Below are 22720 nucleotides of genomic sequence, written 5' to 3'. Positions count from 1 at the left end.
TAACAGTTGGTGAAGCTGGGTGAAGGGTATGCAGGAATTCTCTGTGTTATTTTTGCAACTGTTTTATAAGTCTTAAGTGATCTCAAAATGAAAAGCTCAAAAATAAAAAAAGTAAGTTCAAAACATTAGAGTTCATTCCACAAACATGTGCTGAAATAGCAACTGGAGATAGAAGATACACTGAGGGAATAAATGTGAAAAATATCTCAGATATTGTTTAGGCCCTCTGAAATCATACTGTGTTCAAAGCAAGCTGTGATCTCACTGTGAAAAGCAAAATGGAAATAAGAAACTAGATGTAAAAAAAAAAAAAAATCACAGAACAGCACGAAGAACAAGGCAAAATGACCACTTATTCAATGCATAAATGTCAAGGAGTTCAGAAAAAAACAACTGATTGAAGAACGATTTGGCAGTATGAAGAAAAACGTGCCTGGAAACAAGTGAAGGACTTGGCCAGATACGAGTGATTTCCTTTCTTCTATTAATCTCTGATACTTAGAAATATGTACATCTCTATCGGTGAATATAGATGTTCTCTTTTTTCTAGTAAGTATGTATGTGTCTATAAATTATAAATAGAAATTTCTATCTCTGTATATAGGGAATTGTGCATAAGTTAGAAAATTCTGTGAAAAAATGGGGATTGTACTCTGAAGAGCAAGAAACTGATCAGCCCAGTGGTTATGAAACAACAAAATGAAAAGAATAACACGGAAATCATTGGGAGATGGAGAGAAGTGAGTGGGAGACAAACCGTGAGAGACTGTGGACTCAGAAAAAAACTGAGGGTTTTGGAGGGGAGTGGGTTGGGGGCTTGGGTGAGCCTGGTGGTGGGTACTAAGGAGGGTACATATTGCATGGAGCACTGGGTGTGGTGCATAAACAATAAATTTTGGAACACTGAAAAAAAAATAAAATGAAAAAAAAAGAATATGTAATATTATAAGATAATGATATAGTATAGCAGCCAAAATTTGACCATTTAGTGTATGCCAGCCACTCTTAATCAACAATTTTACAGGTTAATTCACATAATCCTCACAACATAGGTGGTGGATGTATTGTTATTCCCCTTTTACAGATGATGGTAAAAATGGGATTTGACCGTAAGCAGTTTGACCCAGAAGTAAAGCTGTTAACCACCTGATTGCACTGCTTTGAATTTGCAAGAAAAGACTTGACTAAACAGACCAGTCTCCCCTTCTCCTGGGAGATGAAATTTCTAATTTACAGTACTATAGGCCTTAATATAATAGTTCCCAGAAATAGGACCTTCCTGTCACCCGGAGGGGATGGACTGGGGCATGGGCTGCAGGGTGAGGAGTTGAAGGTAGGGAAGTGGGTGGATGGTGAGAAGGCTCAGACCTCCGGACATAGAGCCCCTCATTGTCAATGAGGATGGTTGTAGCTCCCCTAGTGGCAAGGGATCTCAAGGGACCAGAGTGAACTTCTGCCATACAGATGCTCCCCGTTGACCCCAGGATGGTCTCCTGCACATGGAATGATTAGAAAAGGTCTTCTGGGTAGAATTGGATTTGAACTGGTGACATTAGGCCTTGTCACAGGTATCTTTTGGCTCCAAATTGGCATCTGGGAGGAGAGTCAGTGGCAGACAGTGAACAGATTCTCCTACACGTGAATTTAAATTTGAAAAACATCCACAATTACTTCATAGAGTCTGTGTTCAGAAAATATGGACACCAACAGTCAGGACTCACTAAGGTTAATTGAATAGGAAAAATAACATGATGAAAACATTCGACTAATATTTGTTCTGGGAGAATTTGCAAATGAATTTAGAGGAGGGTCAATTCAAAAGCCGACAGAAGCCAAGGAGATAATGGATTACAATCAAGTAAAACAGGCAGAACTGTTTTTTTTTTTTTTTTTTGAAGAGGCTTTGTTTCCTTATTAAACACATATTCCATTCATTACTTCAACAATGAAATAAGCTCTCTCCAATTTTGCTTTTAAACACACAGCACTTTCGGACTGTCTTTTGTTTTCCTCACTTTGATGGAGAGACATGGACAGAGAAATAGTTCTGTCCTGTGGGATATCTAACAATGTAAGCATGATGATAAATATGGACTGACTAGCACTAATCATCAGAAGGAAGAGGGAGTTGGGGGTGGGGGGAGAATGGGAAGCTAGAGAGCGCATGCCAACTGCTGGGCACCATGCTCTGTGTGTCTACAATTGGCTTTTACCATGCAGAACATGAGCCCAAGTGTTGTCAGACCTGCTGATTAGTCAAGAGAGGCTGGAAAAGCTACCTTTTTCTATGAAATATCTTGACTTGCCAATCTTTATTTATAACTTTTCAAACTATGTGTAGACACCCTTCTTAAAACATTTATACTTTTTTGGGGAACCTGGGTGGCTCAGTGGGTTAAGCCTCTGCCTTCAGCTCAGGTCATGATCTCAGAGTCCTGGGATCAAGCCCCGCATCGGGCTCTCTGCTCAGCAGGGAGCCTGCTTCCCCCCACCCCCCGCCTGCCTCTCTGCCTACTTGTGATCTCTGCCAAATAAATAAATAAAAATCTTTAAAAAAAAAAAACATTTATACTTTTTCCTCCATTCTTGGGTAGTTTCTTCCTTCTGTACTGGAAGCTTCTCATCTCCTTTTCTGGATCCTTCTCTTCTGCTCATCACCTAAAGTGAGGGTGTCCTGGATCCCCTTCTCTGTTGTAGCTACACCCTCCTCCTGAGCAACCTCTCCTGACCCCACAGTCCTAAGCCACCAGTGCCAGAGATTCCCAAAACTCTTTCCAGCCCTGTCCTCTGCCTGTCTCTACAGAATCTGTCAAATCACCATCTCCAAATCAATGTCTAACAGAAACCTCAAATTATCATGGCCAGGAGAGAACTCTCCCCTGATCTCCTCCCCATCTAAGGAAATGGAAGCACCATCCACCAAGTTGCTCAAGGCATACACACTCACAAGCATTTTCTGCATATATGGTCTAATTTTATGCTTCCATATGTTCATGCATTTCCCTCTTCCTAGGAGATCCTTTCAGCTCCTTCTCCTCCTCTTTTCACCAAGAACATTCCTATTTATTCTTCAAGAGTCCATTCTAGCATGATCATTCTCAGACAGCCTGATCAATAATTTTCTGGGCCCAGTGCCAAATGGGAATGTGGGTGTAGTCAATCTCCCCACCACACAGCTGGCCACTCCAACCCAAGGGATTGTAGACTCTACACAGGGACGCCCTTGGTACCTCAGTTGAGGCAGGGAGAGAGGCCCCACCAAGTTGCCTGTGAAACATGCCTGTGGCACTGCCAGACCAGGGTGGGGACAACTGCCACCTTGCCCCACCCCAAGACGCTGCAGTACCCAAACCTGACCTTGACCCTCCTTCCTCCTATGCCCTGGTGTCTGCTGGGGTAAAGAGTAATGGCAATATTCAGGCCTTATGGCTTCAGCCAGCTGGGAATGCGCTGCTGAGAACCTCTCCTGAAGAGACGGAAGCAGTGGAAAGTGGAATTGCACTGAGCCAAGGCTTTAAGTCCTTGGCATATACTTCATTGTCCCACTGGACTTCACTTTAAAACTATTAAGGATTTCAGAAGGGGGCCATAAAGTATTACCCCCTGCATGGGCACTTCTGAGACTGGGGCCCTGAGCTATTGGTTGCACGCCCATGAATCTGGTTCTGCTCAATAGGCCTTTGATTTGTATTTAAAAGGCCTGACACATATGCTAACTGGCTGAGTGGGTCCTAATTTATGCACCGTCCCTGCTTAGCTCTGCTGCAGTTGCTTCCCTCACTTCCCAGCCAGAACAGCCCAGCAATGGATCACACATGACTGCCATGGCCACTGCCACCACCACTGACTGCGAAGTTTCCATGCAGCTCAACAAGGAGAGGTCACCATGTCTGAACACTTGCCAGAAGATACCTGTCTTCTTCAGGGTGGCTGGGAAAGGCTGGGAAACACAGCTGGGAAGTGGGAAAGTTAACACCCTAAGGAAGAAGATTTTAGTAGTGAAAGGCAAGAGATAGAAAGGAGTCAGAGATATTGTCTGTCATTCCTTCCCCAAATGGACTGAAATGCAGTCATTTTATTTGGCCTCTGTAAGACGAGGCACCACGCTGTATGTTATAAAGCAATGGCCGGCTTGGCATACTTCCTATGGTTTCTCTCCTTCCTTCCTTTCCTCTCTTTCCTTTTCCCCTTACTCTTGCTTCCCTGGGACTGTACCTCAACAAAACATTGGCACAAAACTATTCCCTCAGACCATCTTCTTTGAGAAAGCCAGCATAAGACAACTGGTACCCAAAGTGAGTTAGTAATAATGGCTGGCATGCTATGGCATCAGATTTGCTGATGTTCTCACTTGTGGTTGACTAGGATACAGTGGAGGTTTATGGTGAACTTTGGGATATCAAGTTGCCACTGTAATTGATCAATACAGGGGTAGGATAATTACAGAAATTTCACAGTGGATGACTACATATGATGGCATTGAAATCCTTGATAGATTCAGTTAATTGTCATTTTAAGGCATACTTTGAAAGTTATAGATGTCTCTGAAGCAGGTGGTAAGACCAGATCATAAATACATCAAGAAAACCAGAGAAACACCCATGGAGGTAATTGATCAATACAGGGGTAAGATAATTACAGAAATTTCACAGTGGATGACTACATATGATGGCATTGAAATCCTTGATAGATTCAGTTAATTGTCATTTTAAGGCATACTTTGAAAGTTATAGATGTCTCTGAAGCAGGTGGTAAGACCAGATCATAAATACATCAAGAAAACCAGAGAAACACCCATGGAGGTAGAACTTGAGGGTGTTAGACCAGGGGAGCGAAAATAAAACTGAACAAAAGAGAATATGTTAAAATGGACAATTCACTCATAACTTGGAATTTAATGTCTAGCAAATCTTAATTATGTCCTAATAAAATGTAATGTCTACCAGTCCTAACAATTTGCTGGGATGATACCTGAAAGCCTGGATTCACAATGGCTAAGTTGAGGTAGAGTTGTTGGAACTTCCTTGACAGAGTAATGAGGAAGGGCTCAGAAGTCTCAGGAAAAGGAGAATTTTAGAATAAAGACATGAAAACCTATGACTTGAGTACATTCTCCAAGAGGGCCCAGGGGACACTTCTTTTACTGAGAAATGCACCGATGGTGAGAGTGCCAACATCGCTGAGAAGCCCACCATTGGCTGCCTTCTTCAGGGCAGTGTTGACAACGTAAGATTCTGGCATAGTACAGGGCTTCTTAATATCAGTCTGGATACTGGGATTCCAGAAAGGCAGAGGTCAGGTATATATAATTACCATAATGAACAGTATGGCCAAAATGGCAATCAAGGTGCCTTGGCAAAGTAAACTATTATTACAGTTTAATTGATAATGGTTTTTCCAAAGGTAATATAGACAAACAACCATCTAGAGCAACAACTGTTGATGTGTAGGACACCACTTCATGTAGTATAGTGTAGGATTACAGGTTAAGCAGTTTAGCATCACCCAGGAACCTATTTGAAATGAAAATTCTCAAGCTCCACTCCAGGTCTACCAATGCAGAAATTCTGGGGATGTGTTCAACAGTCTATATTTTAGATAGCACTTTAAGTGATTGGCATGCATGCTAAAGTTTAAAAACCATTGCACTTGGGTTTTGCTTCATTTATTTGATCAGAAAGAACTGAAAACTGATGAACATAAGGCTAATGTTAGACACTATGATGGACAGCTGCAATTTCCAGTTACTACATCAAAGTCAGTTCACAGAGCCAGAGCCCATTGGAGGGAAACCTGGGTCTCCAAAACATCACCACAAGCATGGTAAATATTTCTCTAGCCTTTCCTCAACTTTGCCAGAGTAACTGTGCAATGAAGGAAAGGGAATGCCCAGACTTCTTGGGAATAATTAGAATGAGGTCAGAAATGACACTGATATCAGGGAACCCACATCACCACCATCATCCTCCAGTATGCTACCTTATAGATTCTAGGGTGTAGATAGTGTTTGAGCTCAAGGCCATCTCACTGTGAATCCAGTAGGTCCAAGGATGCACCATTGCATTCCTCAAGTCTCTGAATGCCTAATAGGACTATTTACACTTAGAAGTTGGACCTTGGTTTCCTGACCTGTGAATTAAGATGAAATGCATCTTCCTATCTGGCCAACATAGTAAATCAGAAGAAATATCATCTCCCAGGAGGAACTGCAGAAATAATTACCAACAAAGAGATTCAGGGATAGTTATTCTCCTATCTAGTCATTTCACCTATCTGGCCTCTGCAAGAAAAAAATCATATGGATCATGGTGGATGCCAATGGATTACTATAAACTTAAATGGTAGCCCCAACTGCAGTTTCTGGGCTAGGTATGAATTTTATTGAAGCAAATCAACTCAACCTGTGGCACTTCATTTGCAGCTATTATTTCAAATACTTTATTCCTGATTTTTGTCAATAGATAGGATCCAAAGCAGCTCATCTTTCCATTGTAAGGACAGTAATAAATCTTCACTGTCTTGCTCTAGCTCTGTGTTAATTTTCCTACAGTTGTGGTCTATTCTGTAGTGATCTCAATCATATTGATTTTCCACAGTGCATCACTCTAGCCTTCTACATAGATTGACATTTTACTAATTGGACCTAATAAGGAGAATGGGTCAAGTAATTTGAATGCCCTAATGAAGCACATATGTCACAGAGTAGTCAGTAAGTCCTTAATGATTAAGGGCCTGCAATATCAGTGAAATTTGTAGTGGTCCAGTGATCTGGAACATGAAGGGACATACCCTTTGAAGTAAAGCCTGAAAGCCTGACTGTGGTATACCACGTAACTGTATAATTGGGAGTTGTCCATCATGAGCTTGGTGTTAACAGAAACTCCTTCCCGAAAGGTCAAGAACATAGAAACAAACTACTGTATAAAGGAAATAGAAGATTAAGGAAAAGACTCAAACAATCTAGAAGATGCAAAAAAAAAAATAAGACTTGTTGGGCTAGACCATATCATCTCTGTTGCCTTGGTGCCACTTCCTCAGCCCATACCTGTGGCCTCAAGGGATATTCCCTACAACCAACTGAGAAAGAAGATCTTGAATCCAATTAAAAAGCAGTTTGGTATGCTCTATTGGAATTATATAGAAATGGGCCACTGCAACAACACAGTTTCTGTTATGAATGACTGAAAGAATAAGCATTACCCCAAGGAGGCTCCCAACAACTAGGTAAATAGAATGACCTATTCCCTGGGTGTTAGCTTTTCTCCTTGGTCAATCCACTGCTTGTGGTCAGCTGATGAAAAGGGGCCATGGCAGCAGGCTCAGATCCTAGACATGGATCTAAAGGAAGGACTCCAGGAACCAAGGTGTAGAATTAGGATCAGCCCATCTCACTATCTTTCTCAATGACCCTGTTGCAGAATTTTTTTTGTTTGGTTGGTTGTGGTTTTTTTTTTTTTTTTTTTTGTCTCTACAACTTATATCTGCTGGATTAGAGATCCTGATTCCCAGGGTAGCATTGCTTTCTAGAAAACACTTAAATGTTCCACTGAACTGGAAATTAAACCACTTGGAACTCCTCATGCTAGTGGACAAGCAAGATAAGAATTACGGTTTAATTGACCTTGACTATTACAAGAAGCTAGGGTTGTTGCTACAAAATGGGACAAATATGAGTACATCTGGACTACAGGACTCACTGAGGCATCTCTTGGTGGTTCTGTGCCCCATGACAGTTGTAAATGGACACTCAGAACAACTATTGCCTGATCAAAGGAAAACAACCATTCTATCAGGCAAGTAACCTACAGCAGCTGAAATGCTAAGTGAAGGTGAAAGAAACTAGAATGGCTGACAAGTGAAGGAGTTGATAAGTATCAGTTATGACCCTGGAACCAACTGTACCAGTGAAGACTATAGTTTGGTTTGCTGATTCCACTCTGAATCTTGCTTAAGGGATTGAAAATGACTACTACCTAGAAGGACTGGCCTTGCATCTCACCACTCATCTCAAGGAAGTAGAAAAGGTATCTTGTCCTCACACAAGGTCTAGGATATTATAAAAGGATGAAAGTAAATCCGATCGGAACAAGGGATGTAGTGTAAGAAACACAATTTATGTATCACCCTAGATCCACTCATCCTTGCACAGGTATCAACCATCTGCAATGTTTCAGCTATTCAAAATATTCCTAGAGTGGTTAAGTTCCAGCCACTGTTGTTGCCATCATGCATTGAGGATCCCATTATGTAGCCTGAACTGACAGAGAGAGACTCCTGCACTGCTGGCCAGAGGCTCTGGCTGCCCCAGTGCCTGCATAACACAACTTGGACACACAGGAAGTTAATGTCTTGTAGGGTAGACTTCACTGCACACAAAAAGTAGATGGAAAGGACATCCAGAGATTTATTTTCTACCCTTCCTCCTCTTCAAGGGACTGCTCTGAGATGCAGTCTTTTCATATGGCTTCTCTGGAGACATCCTGCAAATCTAAGCATCTGGTTGATTGTGTCGTGAAACTTTGACCTTCTCAGTAACATGTCTCTTTGAATTTCTCTCCTTCCTTTTCTGCCTCAATTCCCCTCTAATCTCATTCTTTCTTCTCTGAGAATGTATCCCCCCCCAACAAAATGTTAATGTGTTAGATTTTGTCATAGGCAATTTTTCTGAGATCCTGAGCTAAGGTGTCAGCTATTTTTGTTTTTAGAAAAAAAGTGAGAAATTCAGGACTCTCAGTTTCCGGTCCAACATGTAAAGAGCTTAAAGTCACCTACTGCATTCCAACAGCAAGTAAAAAGTTGAACAAAAGGAAAAATCAGCAACTCATCTTAGATCTGGCAGAGAAGTGAGGTCACAGGGCAAACTGTTCCCAAAATTGGAGGAACACACAGGTGAACACAGAAAATCACAATTTACCAGAACAGAAACCCGTAAGCAGACACCTCCAGGGGAACTAGTGTCAGGGTAGGAAAACCTGAGCTGTACGTGATGAATTGAAGATTCAATGTGGACAAATCTGAAAGTTAAAAAGTCTAGGGGAACTCAGTCACAGAAGGGTCCCAGTCTTACCTCCAGGAGCTTACCAGGAATATTTGAGGAAAATCCCCTCCAGATTCCAGCTGTGAAAGGGAAAGAAATCATGTTGAAATATTCCAGAGGTTCTGTTCTTAACAAGGCAGTCCTTTGGACCAACTATTTTACCTGAACTTAACCGGCTAGGCTTTTATTAGAGCCTAACCAATCGGGGGAAGGGAAATACTCAACTCCAGCACCACCCCTGTTCCACCTAAGGGAGGGGAGGAGGAATACTGAGAAGTACTGGTGAAGTTCACTGTCCAGGGGCACAGACTTACCAAAAGCCAGAGACCTAATCATAAGACTATAGAATGACTCCACTACCCACCTACACACTATATCATCACATGACTGAAGACCTATATACCGTAGTTCCTTTTACCCTGTACATGTCCATCTTCCAACCAAAAATTACAAGGCATACTAAAAGGCAAAAAAGAAAAAAAAAAAAAGTCTGAAGAGACATAAAAAAGCATCAGAACCAGAGTGAGATATGACAGGAATGTTGGAATGATTGGAAGAGGAATTTTTTTTAATGTAATTAATATGCTAATAGCCTTAATGGAAAAAGTAGGCAAAAACAGAATAAGAACATATAAGCAGAGAGATAGAAATTCTAAGAAAGAATCAAACTGGAGATCAAGAAACGCCTTTGATGGGCTCATTGAAGCCCATGTTTTGAGCTTGAAAATGTGACAACAGATACTTCAAAAAGTGAAAAAGAACAAAGATTGAAAACCAAGAACAAAAAAGAGGACAGAATATCCAAACACTGTAGGACAACTACAAAAGGTGTAATGTACACATCATGAAAATATTAGAAGGAAAAGAAAGAGAAAAAAGAACAAAAGAAACATTTGAAACAACGATGATAGAATTTCCCTACATTAAATGTCAGACACTATAGAATCAGAAAGCACAGAGGACACCAAGCAGATAAATGTCAAACAAACAAACAAAATACCTATACCTTGGCTTTCAAACTGCAGAAAATCAAATATAAAGGAAAAATCTTGAAAGAAGTCAGAGAGGGAAAAAACACCTTACTTATAAAGGAATAAATATAAGAACTACATCCAATGTCTCCCCAGAAACCATACAAGCAAAAAGAGAGTAGAATAAAATATTTGAAGTGTTAAGTGAGAAAACCTATCAAACTGGAATTCTGTGCCCTATAAAATTATCTTTCAATAGTGAAGAAATAAAGACAATCTCAGACAAAGAAAAATTATATAGGTCAGAAACTCAAATCTACATAAAGAAAAGGAGAGCATCAGAGAATAAGTGAAGATAAAGTAAAAACTTACTTTTCTTATTCTTAGTTCATGTAACAATTGAGTTTGTTCAAATAATAATAATAGGAATAATGTTTTCAATTATGCATGTTTGTGTGTGTGTGTGTGTGCATGTGTATATATGCTTATGTATGCTTATCTATAAGTGAAATGAATGACAATAATGATACCAGGACAGGAGAATTAGAATTATTTTGCTATTATAAAGTACTCACACTACCTATGAAATGTGGTGTTACCTGAAAGTGGATTAGGTGTAAATGGGTATTGCTAACTCTAGGGAAGCCACTAAAAGGAGTAAAAAAGAGAAAATGAAGAGTCCTATAGAATGCTCAGCTAAAACCATGAAAGGAAAAAAAAAAAAGGCATGGAAGACAAAAATAGGAAAAAATAGAAGGGCAACAAATAGAAAACAGTAACAAATATGAAAGATATTAATGCAACTATATCAATATTTATTTTAAATGTCAATGATCTAAGTGAACCAATTAAAAGATATTGTCATAGTGGATCCAAAAAAGACTCACCTATATGTTGTCTATAAGAAAATCGACTATAAAAATACATACAGACCTAAGCAAAGGAAAAGAGAAATATATACCATGCTAACACTAATTTTTTAAAAAGCAAGAATAGCTATATCAGTTTCAGATAGACAGACTCAAAGCAAGAAAAGTAATCAGGGATATAATGGACATTATATGTCCATTGGTACCCTCAAGAAGATGTAATAATCCTTACACCTGTTTCACCTAAAAACAGAGTATCAAAATACATGAGGAAAAAAAGGAAATAGATCAATGCACTATTATAGTTAGAGATGTTAATATTTCCCTATCAGTAATGGACAGATCCAATAGGCAGAAAATCAATAAGGACAATCAATCAATAAGGACAATCAATAAGGAAATCAATAAGGAAAATCAATAAGGACATAGCTGAGCTCAACAATACCATAAGTCAATCGGATATAAGTGATGTTTACTGATTACTTCATCCAAGAACAAGAGATTACACATTCTGCTCGAGGCTCACATGAAAATTCATCAAGACAGACAACATTCTGAACCATAAAATACAAGTTAATAAGTTTTAAAGAATAAATATCATATATCTGCTATAAACACCACAATGGAATTAAACTAGAATCAATAGTTGGAAAATCCCTAATCCTTGGAAATTAAACGCTACACTCCTGAGTAACCTAGAAATCTATATTCATTAAAGAAATTGAACCAATAGGTGCACCTGTGTTGTTCAGTGAGTTAAGCATTTTCCTTTGGCTCAAGTCATGATGCTCAGGATCCTGGAGCAAGCCCTATGTCAGGCTCTCTTCTCAGTGGGGATTCTGCTTCTCCTTCACCCTCCACCACTTTTCTCTCTCATTCTTCTGTCTCTCTCTCCCCCTCACCTCAAATAAATAAATAAATAAAAATCTTGGGGGGGGGGGGAAAGAACTTGAACCAATAATTAATAATCTTCCAAAACAGAACCATGAGGCCCAGATGGGTTCACTAGTGAACCTTTGGCTCAAGTCATGATCCTCAGGTCCTGGATCCTGGGATCAAGCCCTATGTCAGGCTCTCTTCTCAGCAGGGATTCTGCTTCTCCTTTTCCCTCTACCCCTCTTCCCTCTCATTCTCTCTCTCTCTCTCTCTCTCTTTCTCGCTCCCTCCCTCCCTCTCTCAAATAAATCAATAAAAATCTTGAAAAAAAAAAGAAATTGAGCCAATAATTAATAACCTTCCAAAACAGAAAGCACGAGGCCCAGTTCACTAGTGAATTCTAACATTTAAGAAGGAAATTATACCAATTCTCTACAATCTCTTCCAGAGGATAGAAACAGAGGGAATACTTCCTAACTCATTCAACGAGGCCAGTATTACCCTAATACCAAAACCAGACAAGATGCTCAAAAACTACAGACTAATACTCACTTAATATCTCTCATGAACACTGATGCAAAAATCCTTAATAAAATATTAACAAATATAATCCAGCAATGCAAGAGAAGAATTATACACTATAATCAAGTGGGATGTATGTCAGTTATGCAAGGCTGGTTCAACATTCAAAAATCAATTAATGGGAACACCTGGGTGGCTCAGTGGGTTAAAGCCTCTGCTTTTGGCTTGGGTCATGGTCCCAGGGTCTTGGAATCAAGTCCCACATCGGGTTCTCTGTCTGCCTCTCTGCCGACTTGTGATCTGTCTGTCAAATAAATAAATAATAATAATAAAATAATTTTTAAAATCTTTTAAAAAATGATCAATTAATGTAATCCATCAAATCAACAAGCTGAGAAAAATCACATGGTCATATTACCAGATGCAGGAAAAACATTTGACAAAACCCAGCACCAATTCATGATTTAAAAAACTCTCAGACAACTAGGAATGTACATTTAATATTTTATATATATATAAAATATATACATACAGGAACTTTTATATATACATATAACATCTTCAACTTGATAAAGAACACTTACAAAAAACCAACAGCTAACATCACAATGGTGAGAAAATTCAACTTCTCCTGCTAAGATGAGGAATAAGGAAAGGATATCCATTCTCACCACTGCTTTTCAATATTGTGTTGGAAGTCCTGGCTATTGAAATAAGACAAGAAAAGGAAAAAGGAAAAGAAAATTAAAAGTATTCAAATAGGAAAGGAAGAAATAAAATTCCTTGTTTTATGACATGATTGTCTATGTTGGAAAAAGTAAAAGAATTGGGGTGGGAGATAAGCCGCTTGGAACTAATAAGTGATTACAGTAAGGTTGCGGGATACAAAGTTAATATACAGAAGTTAACTGTTCTCCTTATACCAGGAATGAGCATAAGGAATTTGACATTAAAAATATACTACCATTTACATTAACACCCCTCAAAATGAAAAACTTAGGTATAAACCTAACAACACTTGTTGAAGAAGAACTCTCTGTATGAGAAAAACTATAAAACTCTGATGAAAGATATCTAAAGAGGATGAAATAAATGGAGAGATATTATATGTTCATGGAAAGATTCAATATTGCCAAGATGTCAGTTCTTCCCAAATTGATCTATAGATTCACCGTAATCCCAACCAAAACCCCAGAAAGTTATTTAATGGACATTGACAAACTGATTCTAAAGCTTATATGAAAATCCAAAGACCTAGAAAAACCAACTCAATACTAAAGAAAAATAATAATACTTGCAAGGATGTGGAGGAATGAGAACCTTCTTCATTGCTAGTGGGAATACAAAGTAGTACAGCCATTTTGGAAGATAAGGTTCAGAAGGATCTTACAAAAGTGAACATACTCTTATCCCACAGGATCTAGTAACCGGTGGTATTTACCAAGATGAATTGAAAACTTATGTCTACACAAAAACCTGTACACAGTGGTGCTTAGGTGGTTCAATCAGTTAGGTGTCCAACTCTTGGTTTCAGCTCAGGTCATGGTCTCAGGGTGGCAAGACCCAGCCCCTTGTGAGGCTCTACACTCAGTGGGGAGTCTGCTACTCTTTGTCTCCTTCTGCCATTCCCACTGCTCATGCACACATTGTCTTTCTCTCTCTCTCTCTCTCTAAAATAAATAAATCTTAAAGAATAGAAACCTGCACATGGATATTTGTGGTAAATTTATTCACAATTGCTGAAACTTGGAAACAATCAAGATGTCCTTTAGTAGGTGAATCAATAAACTATGGTGCATCCAGTCAATGGAATATTTAGCACTAAAAAGAGCTAGCACACCCTGAAAAGACATGAAAGAAATTTAAATGCATATTACTAAGTGAAAGAAGCCAGTGTGAACATGCTACATAGTTCCAAGTATAGGATATTATAAAAAAGGTAAAACTAATGGAGACAGTGAAGAGACAATGGTTTCCAGGGTTTGTGGGGGTAAGAATAAATAGGCAGAACACAAAAGATTTTTAGGGCATTGAAACTTTTCTGTACGATACTACAGTGGTGGATACTTACTATACATTCATCAAACCCCACAAAATATACAATCCCAAGAATGAACTCTAATGCAAACAATGAACTTTGGGTGATAATGATGTGTCAATATGGGTTATAAATTATAATAAATTTACCCACTATAGTGGGTGATGTAAATAGTGGAGGAAGTTGTGTGTATGTGAGAAGGGCATATGAGAAATCTCTGTACCTCTTCCTCAAATTTGCTGTGAATTTAAAACTGCTTAGAAAAAATAACGCTTGGAGGGGAGGAAGCATGGTGGTGGAGAAGTAGCAGACTGAAACAGCATTAGGTCCCAGGGTTCAGCTTGATAGTTAACAAATCATTCTGAACACCTACAAACTCAACAGAAGATAGAAGAGCAGCAATTCTAGGAACAGAAAATTGACCACCTTCTGGAAGGCAGGACAGACGGAGAAGTGAATCCAAAGTGATGGGAAGATCATGAGAAGACCATGAAGGGAGGGGCTGAATCCCTGCAAGCAGTGGAGCAGTGGAGCACAAAATCAGAACTTTTAGAAAGCTGCTCCACTGAGGGACATTGCTCCAGAGGCTAAGTGGGAGTGGAGCCCTCATGGGGACAATGTGGTCTAGGACTCACAAGGTCACAGAAAGACTGGGGATGTCTGAGTGTGGCAGAGCTCCCAGCTGTTGGGGCGGGGAAGCTGGCTACAGAGACAGAGGCGAGGAGTGGATTCTCACCCCGGGGTTACTTTAAACTGTGATCCAAGGCACAACTGGGCCACTGCTCTTCAAGCAGGGACCCCACAAGTGACATATCTGGAGAGACACCTCCTTCCTCCTCTGGGAGGAGTGGCACAGGAGTGTGCAGCAGAAATCTGTTGGGTTTGGAGACTCCAAATGGGGCCATTCACCAGAGAGAGAAATACTCGGTCACAGGCCAGGTGAGCACAGAGTGCCACCTGAGACCAGGAAGATGGAAGGACTGACTGCTTTGCTCTGAGGGCACATTGAGGAGAGGGGCCCCAAGCTCTTGACTCTTCCAGGCTGGAGATGGGAGGCTGCATTTTCACTCCCATCCTCCAAAGCTCTATAGAAAGCATTCAGGGAACAAAAGCTACAAAGAGTGAACCAGAGCAGATTACTTAGTCTGGCCCCTGACAAGGGCGATGCAATACCACCTTGGGCAAAAATATTTGAGAATCACTGCAACAGGCCTCTCCCCACAGGAGAGGAATTCATGGCATTTTCCCCATGATCCTTCAGTCTTGCAAAGTAAAATTTTTTTTATTTTATTTTTTCTTATTCTGTTTTTTTAACATTTCCTCTTTTCCTCTTTTAACATTTTTAAACTACTTATACTAACAATGCCTTTTTAAAAAAACCTTTTAAAATTTTCATTGCTATATGCATATTTTATCTCTTCCATGTACTTAACCTTATTTTTTGTATACATATAGGCTTTTTTCTTTTAAAATTTTGGGATACAATTTCTTCTAATAGATCAAAATATACCCTAAATCTAGCACATGGCTTTGTTCTAGTCTCCAGTCTGATCATATTCTCTCCGTTTTTTTTTCTTTTTTCAACCAACTTAACCATTCGTTTTTTAGAATATTTTTAAAATTTTCATCTTTATAGTCACATTTCATCCCTTCATCACATTTACTCTTATTTTTATATATACATTAAGTTTTCCTTTCTTTAAAATTTTGGGAGGTAGTTTCTTCTAAGACACCAAAATACACCCAAAATCACGTGCGTGGCTCTGTTCTATATATATATTCTTCCCCCCCTTTCTTCTCCCCCCGGTTTTGGGTCTCCTCTGATTTGGTTAGCGTATATTTTTCTGGGGTCTTTTCTACCCTTTTAGCATTTTCTCTTTCATATATTCTTATCTGGATAAAATGGCAAGGCAGAAAAACTCACCACACACACACAAAAGAACAAGAGGCAGTACTGATGGCTAGGGACCTAATCAATAAGAGACATTAGTAATCTGTCAGAACTAGAGTTCAGAATGATGATACTCAAGGTGCTAGCTGGGCTCAAAAAACCAAAAAAGGCATGGAGGATATTAGTGAAACTCTCTCTGGAGAAATAAAATCCCTTCCTGGAGAAATAAAAGAACTAAAATCTAACCAAGTTGAAATCAAGAAAGCTGTTAATGAGATGCAATTAAAAAAAAAATGGAGGCTCTCACTGTTAGGATATATGAGGCAGAAGAGAAAATTAGTGATATAGAAGACCAAATGACAAAGAATAAAGAAGCTGAGCAAAAGAGACAAACAACTACTGGACCATGAGGGGGGAATTAGAGAGATAAGTGATACCATAAGACAAAACAATATTAGAATAATTGGGATTCCAGAAGAAAGAGAGAGGGGGGCAGAAGGTATATTGGGGCAAATTATAGTAGAGAATTTCCCTCATATGGCAAAGGGAACAAGCATCAAAATCCAGGGGGCACAGAGAACCCTTCTCAAAATCAATAAAAATAGGTCCACACCCCATCATCTAATAGTAAAACTTGTAAGTCTTAGTAACAGAGAGAAAATCCTGAAATCAGCCCAGGACAAGAAGTCTGTAAAATACAATGGTAAAAATATTAGATTGGCAGCAGACTCATCCACAGAGACCAGGCAGGACAGAAAGAATTGGCATGATATATTCAGAGCACTAAATGAGAAAAACATGCAGCCAAGAATACTATATCCAGCTAGGCTATCATTGAAAATAGAATGAGAGATAAAAAGCTTCTAGGACAAACAAAAATTAAAAGAATTTGTAAACACCAAACCAGCCCTAAAGGAAATATTGAAAGGGGTCCTCTAAGCAAAGAGAGAGCCTAAAAGTAGTAGACCAGAAAGGAATAGAGACAATATACAGTAATAGTCACCTTACAGGCAATACAATGGCACTAAATTCGTATCTTTCAATAGTTACCCTGAATGTAAATGGGCTAAATGCCCCAATCAATAGGGGCATCAGAACGGATGGGAATCAGAATGGATAAAAAAGCGAAATTCACCAATATGCTGTCTATAAGAAACTCATTTTAGACCCAAAGACACCTCCAGATTTAAAGTGAGGGGGTAGAAAACAATTTACCATGCTAATGGACATCAAAAGAAAACTGGAATGACAATCCTTATATCAGATAAGTTAGATTTTAAGCCAAAGACTATAATAAGAGATGAGGAAGGACACTTTATCATACTCAAAGAGTCTGTCCAACAAAAACTATACCCCTAACATAAGAGCAGCCAACTATATGCACCAATTATAACAAAATCAAAGAAACACATCAACTATAATACAATAATAGTAGGGGACTTTAAAAGCCCCCTCACTGAAATAGACAGATCATCCAAGCAAAATATCAACAAGGAAATAAAGGTCTTAAATGACACATTGGACCAGATGGACATCACAGATATATTCAGAACATTCTATCCCAAAGTAACAATACATTCTTCTCTAGTGCACATGGAATATTCTTCTGAATAGATCACATTGTGGGTCACAAATCAGGTCTCAAACAGTACCAAAAGATTGGGATCATTCCTGCATATTTTCAGACCACACTGTTCTGAAGCCAGAACTCAATCACAAGAGCAAAGCTGGAAAGAACTCAAACACATGGAGGCTAAAGGGAATCCTACTAAAGAATGAATGGGTCAACCAGGAAATTAAAGAAGAATTGAAAAAATTCATGGAAACAAATGATAATGAAAACACAATGGTTCAAAATCTGTGGGACACAGAAAACACAGACCTGAGAGTAAATTATAGAGTGATACAAGCCTTTTTCAAGAAGGAAGAAAGGGCTCAATAACACACCGTAACCCTACACTAGAGAGCTAGAGAAAGAAAGAAAGAACAGCAAAGAAAGCCTAAATCCAGCAAGAGAAGAGAAATAATAAAGATCAGAGCACAAATCAATGAAATAGAAACCAAAAGAACAGTACAACAAATGAATGAAACTAGGAGCTGGTTCTTTGAAAGAATTAGTAAGACTGATAAACTCCCTGGCCACACTTACCAAAAAGAAAAGAGAAAGGACCCAAATAAATAAAATCATGAATGAAAGAAGAGAGATCACAACCACCACCAAAGATATACAAACAATTGTAAGAACATATTATGAGCAAGTATATGCCAGCACATTTGACAATCTGGAAGAAATGGATGCATTCCTAGAGACATATAAACTACCAAAACTGAACCAGGAAAAAAACAGAAAACCTGAACAAACCCATAACCAGTAAGGAGATTGAAACAGTCATCAAAAATTTCCCAGCAAACAAGAGCCCAGGGCCAGACGGTTCCCAGGGGAATTCTACCAAACATTTAGGGAAGAATTAATACCTATTCTCCTGAAACTGTTCCAAAAAGTAGAAATGAAAGAAAAATTTCCAAACTCATTTTATGAGGCCAGCATTACCTTGATCCCAAAACCAGACAAAGATCCCACCAAAAAGGAGAATTACACACCAATATCCTTGATGAACACAGATGCAAAAATTCTCACCAAAATACTCACCAAAATATAGGATCCAACAGTACATTAAAAGGATTATTCACCACGACCAAGTGGGATTTATTCCTGAGCTGCAATGTTGGCTCAACATCCGCAAATCAATCAATGTGATACAATACATTAATGAAAGAAAGAACAAGAATCATAGGATATGCTCAATAGATCCTGAAAAAGCATTTGACAAAGTACAGCATCCTTTTTTGATCAAAACTCTTCACAGTGTAGTGATAGAGGGTAAATACCTCAATATCATGTAACCATCTATGAAAAACCCATGGTGAATATCATTCTCAATGAGGAAAAACTGAGAGCTTTTCCCCTAAGGTCAAGAACACAGCAGGGCTGTCCACCATCACCACTGCTATTCAACATAGTACTAGAAGTCATAGCCTCAGCAATCAGACAACAAAAAGAAATTAAATGCATCCAAATCAAAGAAGTCAAACTCTCACTCTTTGCAGATGATATGCTACTTTAGGTGGAAAACCCAAAAGACTCTACTCCAAAACTGCTAGAACTCATACAGGAATTCAGTAAAGTGTCAGGATACAAAAATCAATGCACAGAAATCAGTTGCACTTCTACACACCAACAGCAAGACAGAAGAAAGGGAAATTAAAGAGTCCATCCCATTTACAATCACTCCCAAAACCATAAGATACCTAGGAATAAACCTAACTGAAGAGGCAAAGAATCTGTACTTAGAAAACTATAAAGTACTCATGAAGGAAATTGAGGAAGATACAAAGAAATGGAAGAATGTTCCATGCTCATGGATTGGAAGAACAAATATTGTGAAAATGTCTATGCTACCTAAAGCAATCTACACATTTAATGCAATCCCTACCAAAATCCCATCCAGTTTTTTTCAAAGAAATGGAACAAATAATCCTAAAATTTGTATGGAACCAGAAAAGACCTTGAATAGCCAGGAATATTGAAAAAGAAAGCCAAAGTTGGTGGCATCACAATTCCAGACTTCAAGCTCTATTACAAAGCTGTCATCAAGACAGTATGATACTAGCACAAAAACAGACACATAGATCAGTGGAACAGAATAGAGAGCCCAGAGATAGACCCTCAACTCTATGGTCAACTAATCTTCGACAAAGAAGGAAAGGACGTCCAATGGAAAAAAGACAGTCTCTTCAAGAAATTGTGTTGGGAAAATTAGACAGTCACATGCAGAAGAATGAAACTGGACCCATTTCCTTACACCGCACACAAAAATAGACTCCAAATGGATGAAAAGATCTCAATGTGAGACAGAAATCCATCAAAATCCTTAAGGAGAACACAGGCAGCAACCTCTTCGACCTCAGCCACAGCAACTTCTTCCTACAAACATAGCCAAAGGCAAGGGAAGCAAGGGCAGAAATGAACTACTGGGACTTCATCAAGAACAAAAGCTTTTACACAGCAAAGGAAACCCTCAACAAAACCAAAAAACAACTGACAAAATGAGAAAAAATATTTGCAAGTGACATATCTGATAAAGGGCTAGTATCCAAAATCTATAAAGAACTTATCTAACTCAACACCCAAAGAACAAATAATCCAATCAAGAAATGGGTAGAAGACATGAACAGACATTTATGCAAAGAAGACTTCCAGATGGCCAACAGACACATGAAAAAGTGTTCAATATTACTTGGCATCAGGCTAATACAAATCAAAACCACAATGAGATACAACCTCACACCAGTCAGAATGGCTAAAATTAACAAGTCAGGAAACAATAGATATTGGTGAGGACGCAGAGAAAGGGGAACCCTCCTACACTGTTGGTGGGAATGCAAGCTGGTGCAGCCACTCTGGAAAACAGCATGGCAGTTCCTCAAAAAGTTGAAAATAGAGCTACCCTATGACCCAGCAATCACACTACTGGGTATTTACCCTAAAGATACAAATGTAGTGATCCGAAGGGGCATGTGCACCTGAATGTTTATAGCAGCTATGTCCTCCATAGCCAAACTATGGAAAGAGGCTAGATGTCCACCAAGAGATGAATGGATAAAGAAGATGTGGTATATATATACAATGGAATACTATGCAGCCATCAAAAGAAATGAAATCTTACCATTTGCAATGACGTGGATGGAACTAGAGGGTATTATGCTAAGCGAAATATTTCAATCAGAGAAAGACAATTATCATATGATCTCTCTGTTATGAGGAATTTGAGAGGCAGGGTGGGGGGCTTTGGGGGGTAGGGAAGGAAAGAATGAAACAAGATGGGATCGGGAGGGAGACAAACCATAAGAGACTCTAATCTCACAAAACAAACTGAGGGTTGCTGAGGGGGTGGGGGCTATGGAGAGAGTGTGGTTGGGTTGGGGACATTGGGGAGGGTATGTGCTATGGTGAATGCTGTAAAATGTGTAAGCCTAATGATTCACAGACCTGTACCCCTGGGGCAAATAATACATTATATGTTAATTAAAATAATTCAAATAAATAAATAAATCTTATTAATTTTTTAAAGTAGGGGTATTCATTATATCATATGTACAGCAACATAACTTTATAATTCTTTCCTTATATTTTCAACTACCATATGTAGTAAATTTCCAAGTGTCTGGACATTTGCAACAAAACCAATATATTATGTCTCAGCATCACTGTGGCTCCCTAAAGACAAGTCCCTATTGTTGTAATACTAGCACACAAATGAATTCTTAACCCAGAGTGTCACTGAATGTTTACTAAAGGCTGCAGGAAAAGCAATGGTGGGTAAGAGAAAGAGGACCAAAGTAGGAGTTGTATTAACCTTGCTTGGCTATATCCTACCCCTATGACCTTGAACAAATCACATGTTCATCGAGATTCATTTTCAGAATCTATAAAATGGAGATAACCTCATATCTTCGTGAAGCTGTTGTAAGGACCAAATGAGATGTGCCACCATAAGTTTTTTTAAGTTGCTTAATGCTTTGCAAAAAAAAAAAAAAATATATATATATATATATATATATATATATATATATATATATATATCAGCTACTCTTACTCATGGTAAGTGACTAAACAGACACTACATTAAGAGGGAGAGAAAAGGAAGGAAGGGCTGGAAACAAGGAGATAAGAAAATTAAAGGAGAACAAATTCAGGCATCACCATTCAAATGACTTGGAACAAGATTCTGTACCTCTTCCTCCTCCCACGCACACAATAGATGTTAGGCACATGCTTTGCTTTCACTCACATTTTCCTCAAGTTTTCTTATTCACCAGTTTATCAAGTACTTACCCAATGCAAATAGATACCGGGCCTGGAGCTAGGAAAAAGGCATAAGGCACAAGCCCTGTCCTCAGAGAAGTCTAAGTCTAGTGGAAGAGACAGACATGTGAACAAATTGATACGCTGAGTGTAATCGAAGCCCCCTTCTCCATGGGCAAATTTGGGTAATTCCTAATGGGTTGGGTACAACTAGGGAAGAGAAGATGACTATCAGAAAACGCTCTCTAGAAGAAGGGATCCTCCAGGATACTTCTTGGAAAATATAGTGAGCAAAGGTGGAAAGTGTATTCTAAGGCAGAGGAGACCAGGCCATAGAAACAGACAAGGGCACCAAATCAAAGACGACCTTGTATACAAGGCTATGGAACCTTATTTCATACATCATGGGGACCCACTAAAGGGTGTTAAGATGGCTTAATGTAAATATTAAGCAGCTTTACTTCCACCCTCTGAGGATCATGCTACTGCTGCTAGCAACTCTCCCAGCCACCTGCTGCTGCTCAGCCTTGGAATCGTCTACTACAGAACCTCTAAGAAAGGAGCCAAGTGGGAAACTGACACTTCCCAGGGCTTACTCTAGTCAGACTCTGCAGAGACTGGGGCCTCCCTGCTAGCTCTCAAGAGAAAAG

This window comes from Mustela erminea, chromosome 1 (genome assembly GCF_009829155.1).
Source record: "Mustela erminea isolate mMusErm1 chromosome 1, mMusErm1.Pri, whole genome shotgun sequence".
NCBI lineage: Eukaryota > Metazoa > Chordata > Mammalia > Carnivora > Mustelidae > Mustela > Mustela erminea.
The sequence above is the reverse complement of the archived record's forward strand: the minus strand, read 5'-3'. Positions refer to the sequence as shown.